At 43.3% G+C, this 10,587-nt stretch overlaps 1 pseudogene; it reads left to right on the top strand.

Moving 5' to 3' along the window:
* Positions 1-6,412: 6,412 nt before the first annotated feature.
* On the top strand, positions 6,413-9,435 carry LOC111821874 (mas-related G-protein coupled receptor member D-like; annotated as a pseudogene).
* The last annotated feature ends 1,152 nt before the right edge of the window (positions 9,436-10,587 follow it).

Below are 10,587 nucleotides of genomic sequence, written 5' to 3'. Positions count from 1 at the left end.
TTCAGCCATTTCAGGAGGTAACATATGATCAAGAACTGATGGTACTGAAGGAAGAAGTCCAAGCTTCACTGAATGCATTGGTAAAAAACCAAGCTCCAGAAATTGGTGGAATACCAACTGAGATATTTCAACAAACTAATGCAACACTGGAGGTGCTCTCTTGTCTATTCCAAGAAATTTGTAAGACAGCAACTGGCCACCTGACTGGAAGAGATCTACATTAATGCAGATTCTAAAGAAAGGTGATCCAACCGAATGCAGAAATTATTGAACAATATCATTAATACCCCATGCAAGTAAAGTTTTGCTGGAGATAATTCAAAAATGGTTGCAGCAGTATATTGACAGGGAACTGCCAGAAATTCAAGCCGGATTCAGAAGAGGACATAGAACAAGGAATATCAACGCTGATGTCAGATGGATCCCGGCTGAAAGCAGAAAATGCCAGAAAGATGTTTACCTGTGTTTTACTGACTATGCAAAGGCATTTAACTGTGTGGATCATAACAAATTATGAATAACATTGCAAAGAATGGGAATTCCAGAAAACTTAATTGTGCTCATGAGGAACCTGTACATAGACCAAGAAGCAGTAGTTCGAACAGAACAAGGAGCTACTGTGTGGTTTAAAATCAGGAAAGGTGTGCATTAGAGTTGTATCCTTTCACCATACTTATTCAATCTATATGCTGAGAAATAATCCAAGAAGCTGGATTATATAAAGAAGAACAGGGCCTCAGGATTGGAAGAAGACTCATTACCAACCTGCGATAGGCAGATGACACAATTTTGTTTGCTGAAAGTGAGGAGGACTTGAAGCACTTACTGATGAAGATCAAAGACCACAGCCTTCAGTATAGGTTACACCTCAATGTAAAGAAAACAAAAATCCTCAACTGGATTAATAAACAAAGTCATCATAAATGAAGAAAATATTGAAGTTGTCAAGGATTACATTTTACTTGGATCCACAATCAATGCCCATGGAAGCAGCAGTCAAGAAATCAAATGACATATTACATTGGGCAAATCTGCTAAGAAGACCTATTTAAAGTGTTAAAGAGCAGAGATGTCACTTTTAGGACTAAAGCCTGCCTGACCCAAGCCATGGTATTTTCAATAGCCACGTAGGCATGTGAAGCCTGCACAATGAATAAAGAAGACCGAAGAAGAATTGATGCCTTTGAATTATGGTGTTGGCAAAGAATATTGAATATAGCATGGACTGCCAGAAGAAGGAACAAATCTGTCTTGGAATAAGTGGAACAGGCTGCATAAGCTCAATTATCACCATTGCGTCCCACCATTACTAGCCCCCACTTTTTCCCATGATGTTTTCTTTTTTCCTTCTTCTTTCTCCCTCCTCCTATTCCAGTAAGATTGACTAAAGTTTCTCCCTGGAGGGTGACAGAACAAATTGATAACCCTCAAGGACTAGGACTAACTCATGTGCGATGTGACAATCGTGACTAATGGTGCCAGATAACCTTCAAGGATTGCCAGTAAGAGGTTAACTCATCGGAGACGTAAGAAACATGACCACCGCGAAGAGAAACTATAATCCTGTCCGTATAAAACCTTCAGCCAGTCTTCAGTTGGGGAGTCAGGTATTTCGGAGGAGCTCATTCCCCTCTGTCTCCTGTATATCTATATACAATAAAACCCTCTTGCTGCTCACCTCACCCCTGTATCACTATTGATTTTTGCAGCAGGCGACTCAAATCCACAATTTGCAGTAACAAATTTAGCGCCCAATGTGGGGCTTCCAGCCACATGAGACGTGGTGGCCCTGGGGCAGGCCTGGGACTGATCGACAGCTCTCCTGACAAGCGGACACGAGGGGTTTCATTTGCCTCCAGGGAGACTGTTGGCGGGACCTGGGCCTGCAAGGGCACCGCCAGTCCCCAACTGCACCAGAAAGAGGGGGGTGAAAAGGAAGCAAGACTGGCAAAGGAGGGATCCCAAAGAGGTGAGTCTGTGACTCCTCTCCCTGTTGTGCTCAGGGCTGGGGTGGATAGGGCACGCCTGAGGTTTCCAGAGGCAGACCCGAGCCCTTGGTTTCTGAGGCGGGAGGCGCCTCAGATGACTGACCCCCTCTAGGATTGCAAAAAAGACTGGTGGTGGTTATGGAGTCTCGGTTTTTGGTTTCACGTTTCAGGTGTTTGAATGGGGGGCAGCTAAGATTACCTCTGGCATTGAAGAGGGCTGTCGGAGAGGTTGAAGTGGCCAGAACTGCTTTGAGTGTAGGGCCAGGTGAGTGTGGGATTGAAAAATCCACTGCTGTTTGTGTTTGCTTACTGTTCGTGTGTATGTGTGTCTGTCCTTGTGAAGCCTCAGAGATCTCACGCTGTCTTCATGGACATGTCAATCCTTATCTGCCTAAAACCTATCACCAGATTTGTGAATATTTTTGGTTCCAGTTTTTTTTAGTTTTGAGAAAAACATCCCCAAGGAGGGTGTTTAGGGAGCCCAGAATAAGAAGTAACCTAAGCTAGAGATTATATAAAGTGTGTTTTATTAAAGAGAAAAAAACAATTCTGTCTTAAAGTAAAAGTAACAGTTCCAGAATAGTAAAAAAAAAAGAAATTAGTTACCTTTTGCCCTTCAAAATGCCTAGGTTAACTTAAACATTTGTAAATGTCTTCCATGAGTCAAGAGAGTGAGGATGGGGCAAGATCAGGCCTCCTCTGCCCCAGCCCCCAGTTTCCAAGATCCTGTAGCTCCAGGGAAGCTTTTAAAAAAAATTTTCCAACTAGGTAGAAGACAAAGATTAGAAAAATTGTTGCTTTGCTGTAGTTATCAGAAACTGGGTGGATCTCAGTCATAAAAGACCTGTAAACAAGTTCTCTCTATTATAGGGGAACTCTAAGAAGTCAAAAAGGAATAGAAATCACAAATGAGACACACCAGAAATGGCCTGGAAAAATGTTTCCAGCAGTAGCCAGAGGCTTAAAGTTATATCCATATCAATGAATTGGTCAACTGAATGGAGACTTTGTGGTTTCCAAAGCCAGTTGATAAAATCTTTAAGGGCTAAAATTAGATGGGAAAAAACATGAGAAATAGTAAAAGTTAAATGAAAATTAGAATGTTTAAACAGACTTCTTTTAACAACAGTTATGTTTTATTATATACAGGCTTAAAATAATTCCCAAGACATTTTATGTAACTTACTGATATTAAATTGAGTTAATAAATATTTGTCATAATTTAAGCTTATATACTTTGGCTTTTTATGCCACAAGGGGAAGAATATATATATATATATACACACACACACACACACACATATATGTCTGCTAATGAGTGTGTTCATTTTTGCCATTTTAAAAGAATGCACTCTAAGAGGTATACAACAAAGACAATGTTTGAGAAGTTTATTAAAAAGGGGCTTTATTTAATATGGTCAAAAGTTTTATCTGTCTGACTAAAGTTCAGTGGTTTAATTTATAATTTATGATATTTTTTGAACTGTAATGTTGAATGGTATGTAGGGTAGAAAGTTGAGTTTCTTGCTGTTGGAGTGGCAGGGTTTTCTTTGATTTCTGAGTTGAGGGGTTAATTTGTTCTTTGTGTGGTTTGCCTCAAAGATGGGGGTTTGGTCTCTCATTGGAGTGAGATCCCTGGGTTGAAGGCCCGGCCACACGGCTTTGGAGAAAAGAAAAGGGCTGGAGTTTTTTGCCTTTGAGATCTTTGGATGAATGACTTGGGTGTTGTTTCATGGTGGCCTGCGGTTGGCTCCTGATGGCTCTGGAACTTCATGGAAAGCCACAAGGGATTTTTGTAAGAGAAGGATGCTGAAGGGGGTTATTTAGCATGTTGTAAATTGTGTGAGAAGTGTTGTCGGGATTGGAAGATATGCCTGACTCTCGTTGGGCTGAAATTTGTGTGTCGGTATTTCCTCTTGTGTTTTTGCCTGCTGTTAGATAGCAAATACATAATATTATGTCATAATTTTATTATTATTTCTTTATTGTTAACTTGGTCACAAATTTTTTTTTCTAAATCTAGCATCATCAAAGTCAATAGTTTGATTAAAGAATTCACGTCATTCACCTATGAAGCCTTTTTTTTTTTTTAATTACTACTTGGGTATTTAGAAATGTGTATATTCTTGGTATATCCTGACTATATGGTATTATGTCTCAAGATTATTATGTATTGTATCTGAAGTTCTTTTAAAATATGGTTAATGGTTATATTTTAAAATATTTTAACCTAAAGGTTTTCTAAAACTGATTTTATTTGGCCTTTCAGTTGCGCTTGTAATTAACTTTTATCAGGTCTTTCGCTATAAGAGTATTATTTTATAAATTAATCACGGCCATATTAAGTTTGTCATCTACAGACAAGTTTTTACTGATTTGCTGAAAACGTTTGACCAAAATATCTCAACAAAAAGACCAACTATATTGGACTTATGAAAAAGACTGTGATTAGACTCAATCAAGATTTCCAGAGCTCTTATGCAGAGGCTGATGAGTTTGCAGACTGCTGCTGATCCACAATCATGTGGAACAAAAATTAACTACATAAGACTGAGTAAAAGAAAAGATACTATGGGTTTTATGTGAAAATGTTGCAAATGTTTTAAGGTCCTACTTTCTGGATTTAAGAAACCATTTTCCTTTCTCCTAAATTATCTAACTAATGGGTTTAAATATAACTCTTGCATTAGAAGTTCCTGTTGGTAAACTTAGCAAAGTTGTAAATATCATAACCAGAAAAGTGTCTAAAATTTGTGCTATGATTTTACAAAATAGAATAGTATTAGCCTTCCTGTTAGTCTCTCAAGAAACAGTTTGTGCCTTAATAGATAAACGTTGCTGTATTTATATTAATACTCAATCTGAGGTTTTGCAGAATGTAGTTGCTGTTGAGACACATGAAAAGCAGTTACTGACACTGCTTATATGTAAATGAACACCTCATGAGATTTGTTTCCCTGGTTCAAAGACCTTAGGGTCATGGTTTCGTTGGTTTTTTCAGACAATTGGCCTAAAGTTATTGTTAGTGTTTTTGTTTAATTTCTTAGTTTGCTGTATGGTGCTTGAGATCTTAAAAACTAAATGGTGCCCAATTACCATTTACTGAACATTTCTGATAAAAGATTCTATAACAAGATGATGATCCAAAAGAAAAAAAAATGATATTTTTATGCAATAATGTTTGGCCCCAATATCAATTAAGAGACCAGGAAGGATGGCTCCAGCATGGATCCATGGCTTACCATACAATTCTACAGCTTGATTTGTTTTGTAAGAAAGAGAAGAAATGGGATGAGGTCCCCTATGTCCAAGCTTTCATGACCCTCTACTAGACCTTAAACCCTTCTAACCAAGTTCTTTTTCAGGAAAAAACCAAGACAAAGATGCTCCCTGAGTCCTCAACAGAGGACTCTCTCTTAAAAAGATTAGTCCCGATATCTGCTTTGGTCCCCCCTCCCCCTATATGGAGAAGGTGCAGTCACAGCCGACAGGTCGGGACAGAGAATGATGGAGCCTGATTCTAGTAAGGAGTGGGTAGAGGAGGTTGGCAGAGGAAGAGAGCCGGACAGTGAGAGTTTGACTGCCTCAGGTATGGTCTCCCCCTCCCACACCCATCAGGGTACTGTTTTCGGTAAGGGTGCTGTCGGGGTTCGTGAAGGACAATTACTCAAAATTGTTTTTAAAGTCTTCAACTATAGAGATCAGGTGACAGAAACAAAGAAAAAATGCAGCAAAAAGCGGACTTGCTGACAGCTGCCCTAGCCCCTCCAGGTCCAGAGAGAAGAACAAGAGGCCAAGAGCTACACCACCCAGGACCTGGATAGGGCTGAAGAATGGGGCTGTCACCTCACCTCTCATTCTAAATGGCTGATAAACTCAAAGAAAAATACTGTTACCCGAGGCCCAAGCATATGGTATAGTATCAGTTCTACACGAAGAGACTCACTATGAGAGAGACGTCAGCCTCTAGTGGATCCAACAGGTGGTCACCGGGCCAAATCTTTATTTTTTTTCTTTTTTCTTTTTATTGTTGTAATTAAATGAAGTTTACATTTCAAGTTAGTCTCCCATACACTGTTATGAGACCCTAATTGCTCACCCCATTCTGCAACAGCACACTCCTCCTTTCCGCCCCTGATTGCCCATGACCATTCAACCAGCTCCTAACTCTCTCTGCCTTCCCATCTCACCTCTGGACAGAAGCTACCCCTTTGGTCTCTTGCATCTACTTGACTAAGAGGCACACTCTTCACGAGTATCACTTTATGTCCCACAGTCCAGTCCAATCCCTGTCTGAAGAATTGCGGGCCAAATCTTTTAAAACCACCTGGGATGTTACAAAGAAGTGTCACCTACTTGCAAGACACAACCCAAAGACTGTGCCCCACCCAACAGAACCAAGAGTCCAACACCGAGAAACAAACATGAGAGAAGACTGGCAAGTGGATTTCACAGTGATGCCCCAGGCACCCGGGAACTTCCGGTACCTGTTGGTCTTCATGGACACCTACTCAGGGTGAATAGAGAATTTCCCTTGTTGAACTGAACATGCCTGAGAAGTCATCAAGGCATTACTCAAGAAAATCATACCTTAAAGGAGACCTCGGCAAAACTTTGCCAAGAAGACAAACTCCACTTAGATACAAGTGTTGCCCATTGCCCTGCTCAGAATCCTAGTAGCCCCTTGAAGCGGGCTTAAATTAAGCCTTTATAAATTAACATATGGGAGACCATGCCTGAAAAAGTCGACTTTCCCCACCTCAGTAACGGCCGAGGTGGAGAAAAGAGACTGGGTCCGTTCTCTGAAAATCGTTATAAACGTTGTTAATCAATATGCTTTTTCCTGTTTGTTTTTCCCTTCTGACACTCCTCTTCATAAGTTCCAACCTGGAGACGGGTCCTGTTGAAAACGCGGGGAAAAAAAATCAACACCCAGAGGATCAATTTGCCCCGAGGTAGAAAGGACCTTTTAAAATTCTCCAGTATTTTTCCTTCCTTGGGATCCTGGTTAACCTACTTAAGAACCTTAAGAGTAGTGATTATTCTAGTTTGTTTTTGTGTTCCTTGTTTTATGAAAATACTGGCAAGAAGAACCCTTAAGGCTAGAGACATTTTTATCCTGATAAGTCAGGATTCCCCTTCTTCAGGCTCTGGGGTTGCATGGCATCTAATTCACCAAGACGCAGCCAGCTTCCACTCTAACTCACTCCCACCCCCCGTCTACAGCCCAGCGACGCCCCTAACCAGCAGGAAGTAGCCAGAAAAGAAATGGTGCCCTGTTTCCCAAGACTGAGAAACTTCCAATAAAAAGGGGAGTTTGGAACAGGCTGCGTAAGCTCAATTACCACCATTGCTTCCCACCATTACTAGCTCCCGCTTTCCCTCGTGGTATTTTCTTTCTTTTCTTCTTCTTTCTCCCTCCTCCTATTCCAGTAAGATTGACTAAAGTTTCTCCGTGGAGGGTGGCAGAACAAATTGATAACCCTCAAGGACTAGGATTAACTCATGTGCGATGTGACAATCCTGACTAACGGTGCCAGATAACCTTCAAGGATTGCCAGTAAGAGGTTAACTCATCTGAGACGTAAGAAACATGACCACCGCGAAGAGAAACTATAATCCTGTCCGTATAAAACCTTCAGCCAGTCTTCAGTTGGGGAGTCAGGTCTTTCGGAGGAGCTCATTCCCCTCTGTCTCCTGTATATCGATACACAATAAAACCCTCTTGTTGCGCACCTCACCCCGTCTCAGGATTGGCTTTTGCAGCAGGTGGCTCAAATCCGTGATTTGCGGTAACAAAAGTACAGCAACAATGCTCCTTAGAAGCGAGAATGGCAAGATTTCATCTCACAGACTTTGGAAATGTTATCAGGAGGGACAGTCCCTGGAGAAAGACATTATGCTTGGTAAAGTAGAGGGCCAGCGAAAGAGAGGAAGACCCTCAATGAGATGGACTGATGCAGTGGATGCAACAATGTGAACAAATATAGCAGTGATTGTGAGAACGGTGCAGAAAAGGGCAGCATTCTGTTCTGTTGTACATGGGGTCACTATGAGTCAGAACCAACTCGATGGCACTTAGCAACAACACCAAATGTTTCAGGGCCACGCAGTCTTGATTACTGTAGCTTTGTAGTAAGTTTTGTAATCATTAAGTGTGAATCCTCCTACTTTGTTCTCGTTTTTCGGACTCTAAACAGCAGCGAGACTGCAGAGTGGACCCTAAACAGCACCTGGATGGATGGGCTGATACTAGCCTCCTTTGTGTTCTGTGCCCTGGCCATGCTCACCTGCATGTGGGGGATGGTGGGCAACAGTCTGGTCATCTGGCTGCTGGGCTTCCGCATGCAGAGGACCCCCTTCTCCATCTATGTCCTCAGCCTGGCGGTGGCTGACCTCCTCTTCCTCCTCTACATAGCCTCCATGATAAGTCTACAAATCATCTTCCAGGAGTTGGAAAGTATAAACAGCCCTTACCTGAACAAGATAATTCCAACTATCAGCATCCTGAATGAAAACATGGATGCTTATGTGATGATGGGGAGGGTGAAGTACTTTGCATACATGGTGAGCCTGAGCCTACTGATGCCCATCAGCACCCAACACTGCCTCTCTGTCCTCTTCTCCATCTGGTACAAGTGTCACCAACCCCGACACCTGTTGGCTGTGGTGTGTGCCTTGCTCTGGGCACTGTCCTTTCTGATGAACTCACTAACCTTTTTCTTCTGTGGCTATATGTAGAATTTCAACTTACAGAAGTGGCAAATTGTGGACATGATCTTTCCCACCCTGCACCTGGTGATCTTCACAGCTGTGATGACACTGTCCAGTGTGGTCCTCTTTGTCCAGGTCCAAAGAAGAGATCAGCAGTGCTGCCGGCAACCCTCAAGGTTGCTTATGGTCATCCTGGCCTCGGTCCTGGTATTCCTGGTCTGCTCCCTGCTCTTTGGCGTCACTGGTTCATCCTCTCCTGGGTAAATTTGGGTCCTCATCTAAACATCCTGTTTCTCAGCTTGTTGTGCCTCTCCTCATCCTTAAGCAGTAGCACCAACCACTTCTTCTACTTCCCTGTGGGCAAATGGAGGAGTAGCAACCAGCAGGAGCCCCTGGGGGCTGTGCTGAGCAGGGTGCTTCAGGATGACCCGGAGCTAGAGGGCAACATGACATCATCCATGAGAGCCAATGAGGTGGGGATCTGAGAGATTTCCACCTAGGTTTCCCCCAAAGGCGAGCTCAGCCCTGGGGATTAGCATGCACTGAGCTGCCTCCTCAGCCTAGTCCTGCCAAATTTCCTGTCTGAACTACTGTTGGACACCCCAAAGACTTTGCACCCTGCCATGTTGGGGTCACTTGCCTGCCATGCCCACCAGCTCCTCCCACAGTTCATGTGTCCTGGACCTCAGCATGCAGCTTAGCCATGGAGATAAAATATAATCTCCTTGTTTAGATCAAATCTTCTGGTTAGAGAGCAGGTATCAGCTCTCAGCCCTGTCCTTCTACAGTTGATCATCTCAACTGTCTCTACAGGTAGGTATCACTCACTGTGTTTGGAAGTGAAAGTTCACGTGCTCAGCCTCCTTCTCTTCCTAAGACAGAATTTTTGTATACGTGGTGGGGCACATGTGGCTTATGTGACCTGTGGCCTCATGCTGGTCCTTGGACATGTACTGGGGTCGTCAGCTTGCCACTTTCTGCCTAATGTCCTGTTCACCTCCCTGCATGCCTGCAGTGTACAGTGGAGAATGGTGTTCTCTTTTCTTCCTTAGCTCTCTCTGGCTGCCGGTCATGAGCTGCCTTGTCTTCCATCTAGCCTCTTGGACAGCACTTGCCCCTTGGCCTTTGACGTGGAGATGCCCTGCATCACACCACTTTGTGCCCACACAGACCTGCTTCCTCTCCTCTGGAAGGCTTTACCTACCAAGAATGGAGCAAGCTTCTGTCTATCCTCACTACACCTCCAACTCATCTTGATGGGGCTGTGCTCAAGCCATGGGGGATATCCTGGAGGGACTTTCCTTCCAGAGACCATGTGACTAGCAGAGAAGGGGTCTCGTACCCTCAGTCCCCCCCACCCCGGGGCTTCCCTCAACTCACCCAAAATGTTTCTCCTCTCTGGGGGCCAAAGCCAGTCTTGATTCCTGGGACCCCTGAGAATTTGTTACTTTTCCCTTCGTTTTTGGAAAAACAACTTAGGGTATTTGGTAAGTTGTTGCCTATCCCTGATGGTTTGTTGCTTTTGCCTGGTCTGGCTACCCTCTCCCCAGACCCACTGAGATCTGGTGCACTGATGGAGAGCTGTGAGGGCGGAGAGCTGAGAGAGAGATCACAGAGTTGAGAGATCAGAGAATCATGAGAGCTGAGAGCTGTGAGAGCTGAGAGAGCTGAGAGACCTGAGACCTAAGAGTTGTGCAGGATGAATGCATTGTGGCAGTGGTGACTATCCAAGAGAGACGTCATAGAGAGCATTTCCTTGCTGAAAAATTCCCTGATTAATAAGAGTGAGCATTTATTCATGGGAGGGTTAGCATGTTTCCTTGAGATGTTGCAGCTCCATGTTGGGACCCCTTCTGGACCTCGCCCTATGCATATCTTCATTTGT

The sequence above is a fragment of the Trichechus manatus genome, unplaced genomic scaffold (assembly GCF_000243295.1).
Source record: "Trichechus manatus latirostris isolate Lorelei unplaced genomic scaffold, TriManLat1.0 scaffold00113, whole genome shotgun sequence".
Lineage (NCBI taxonomy): Eukaryota > Metazoa > Chordata > Mammalia > Sirenia > Trichechidae > Trichechus > Trichechus manatus.
This window is presented reverse-complemented; position numbering and strand designations above follow the sequence as displayed.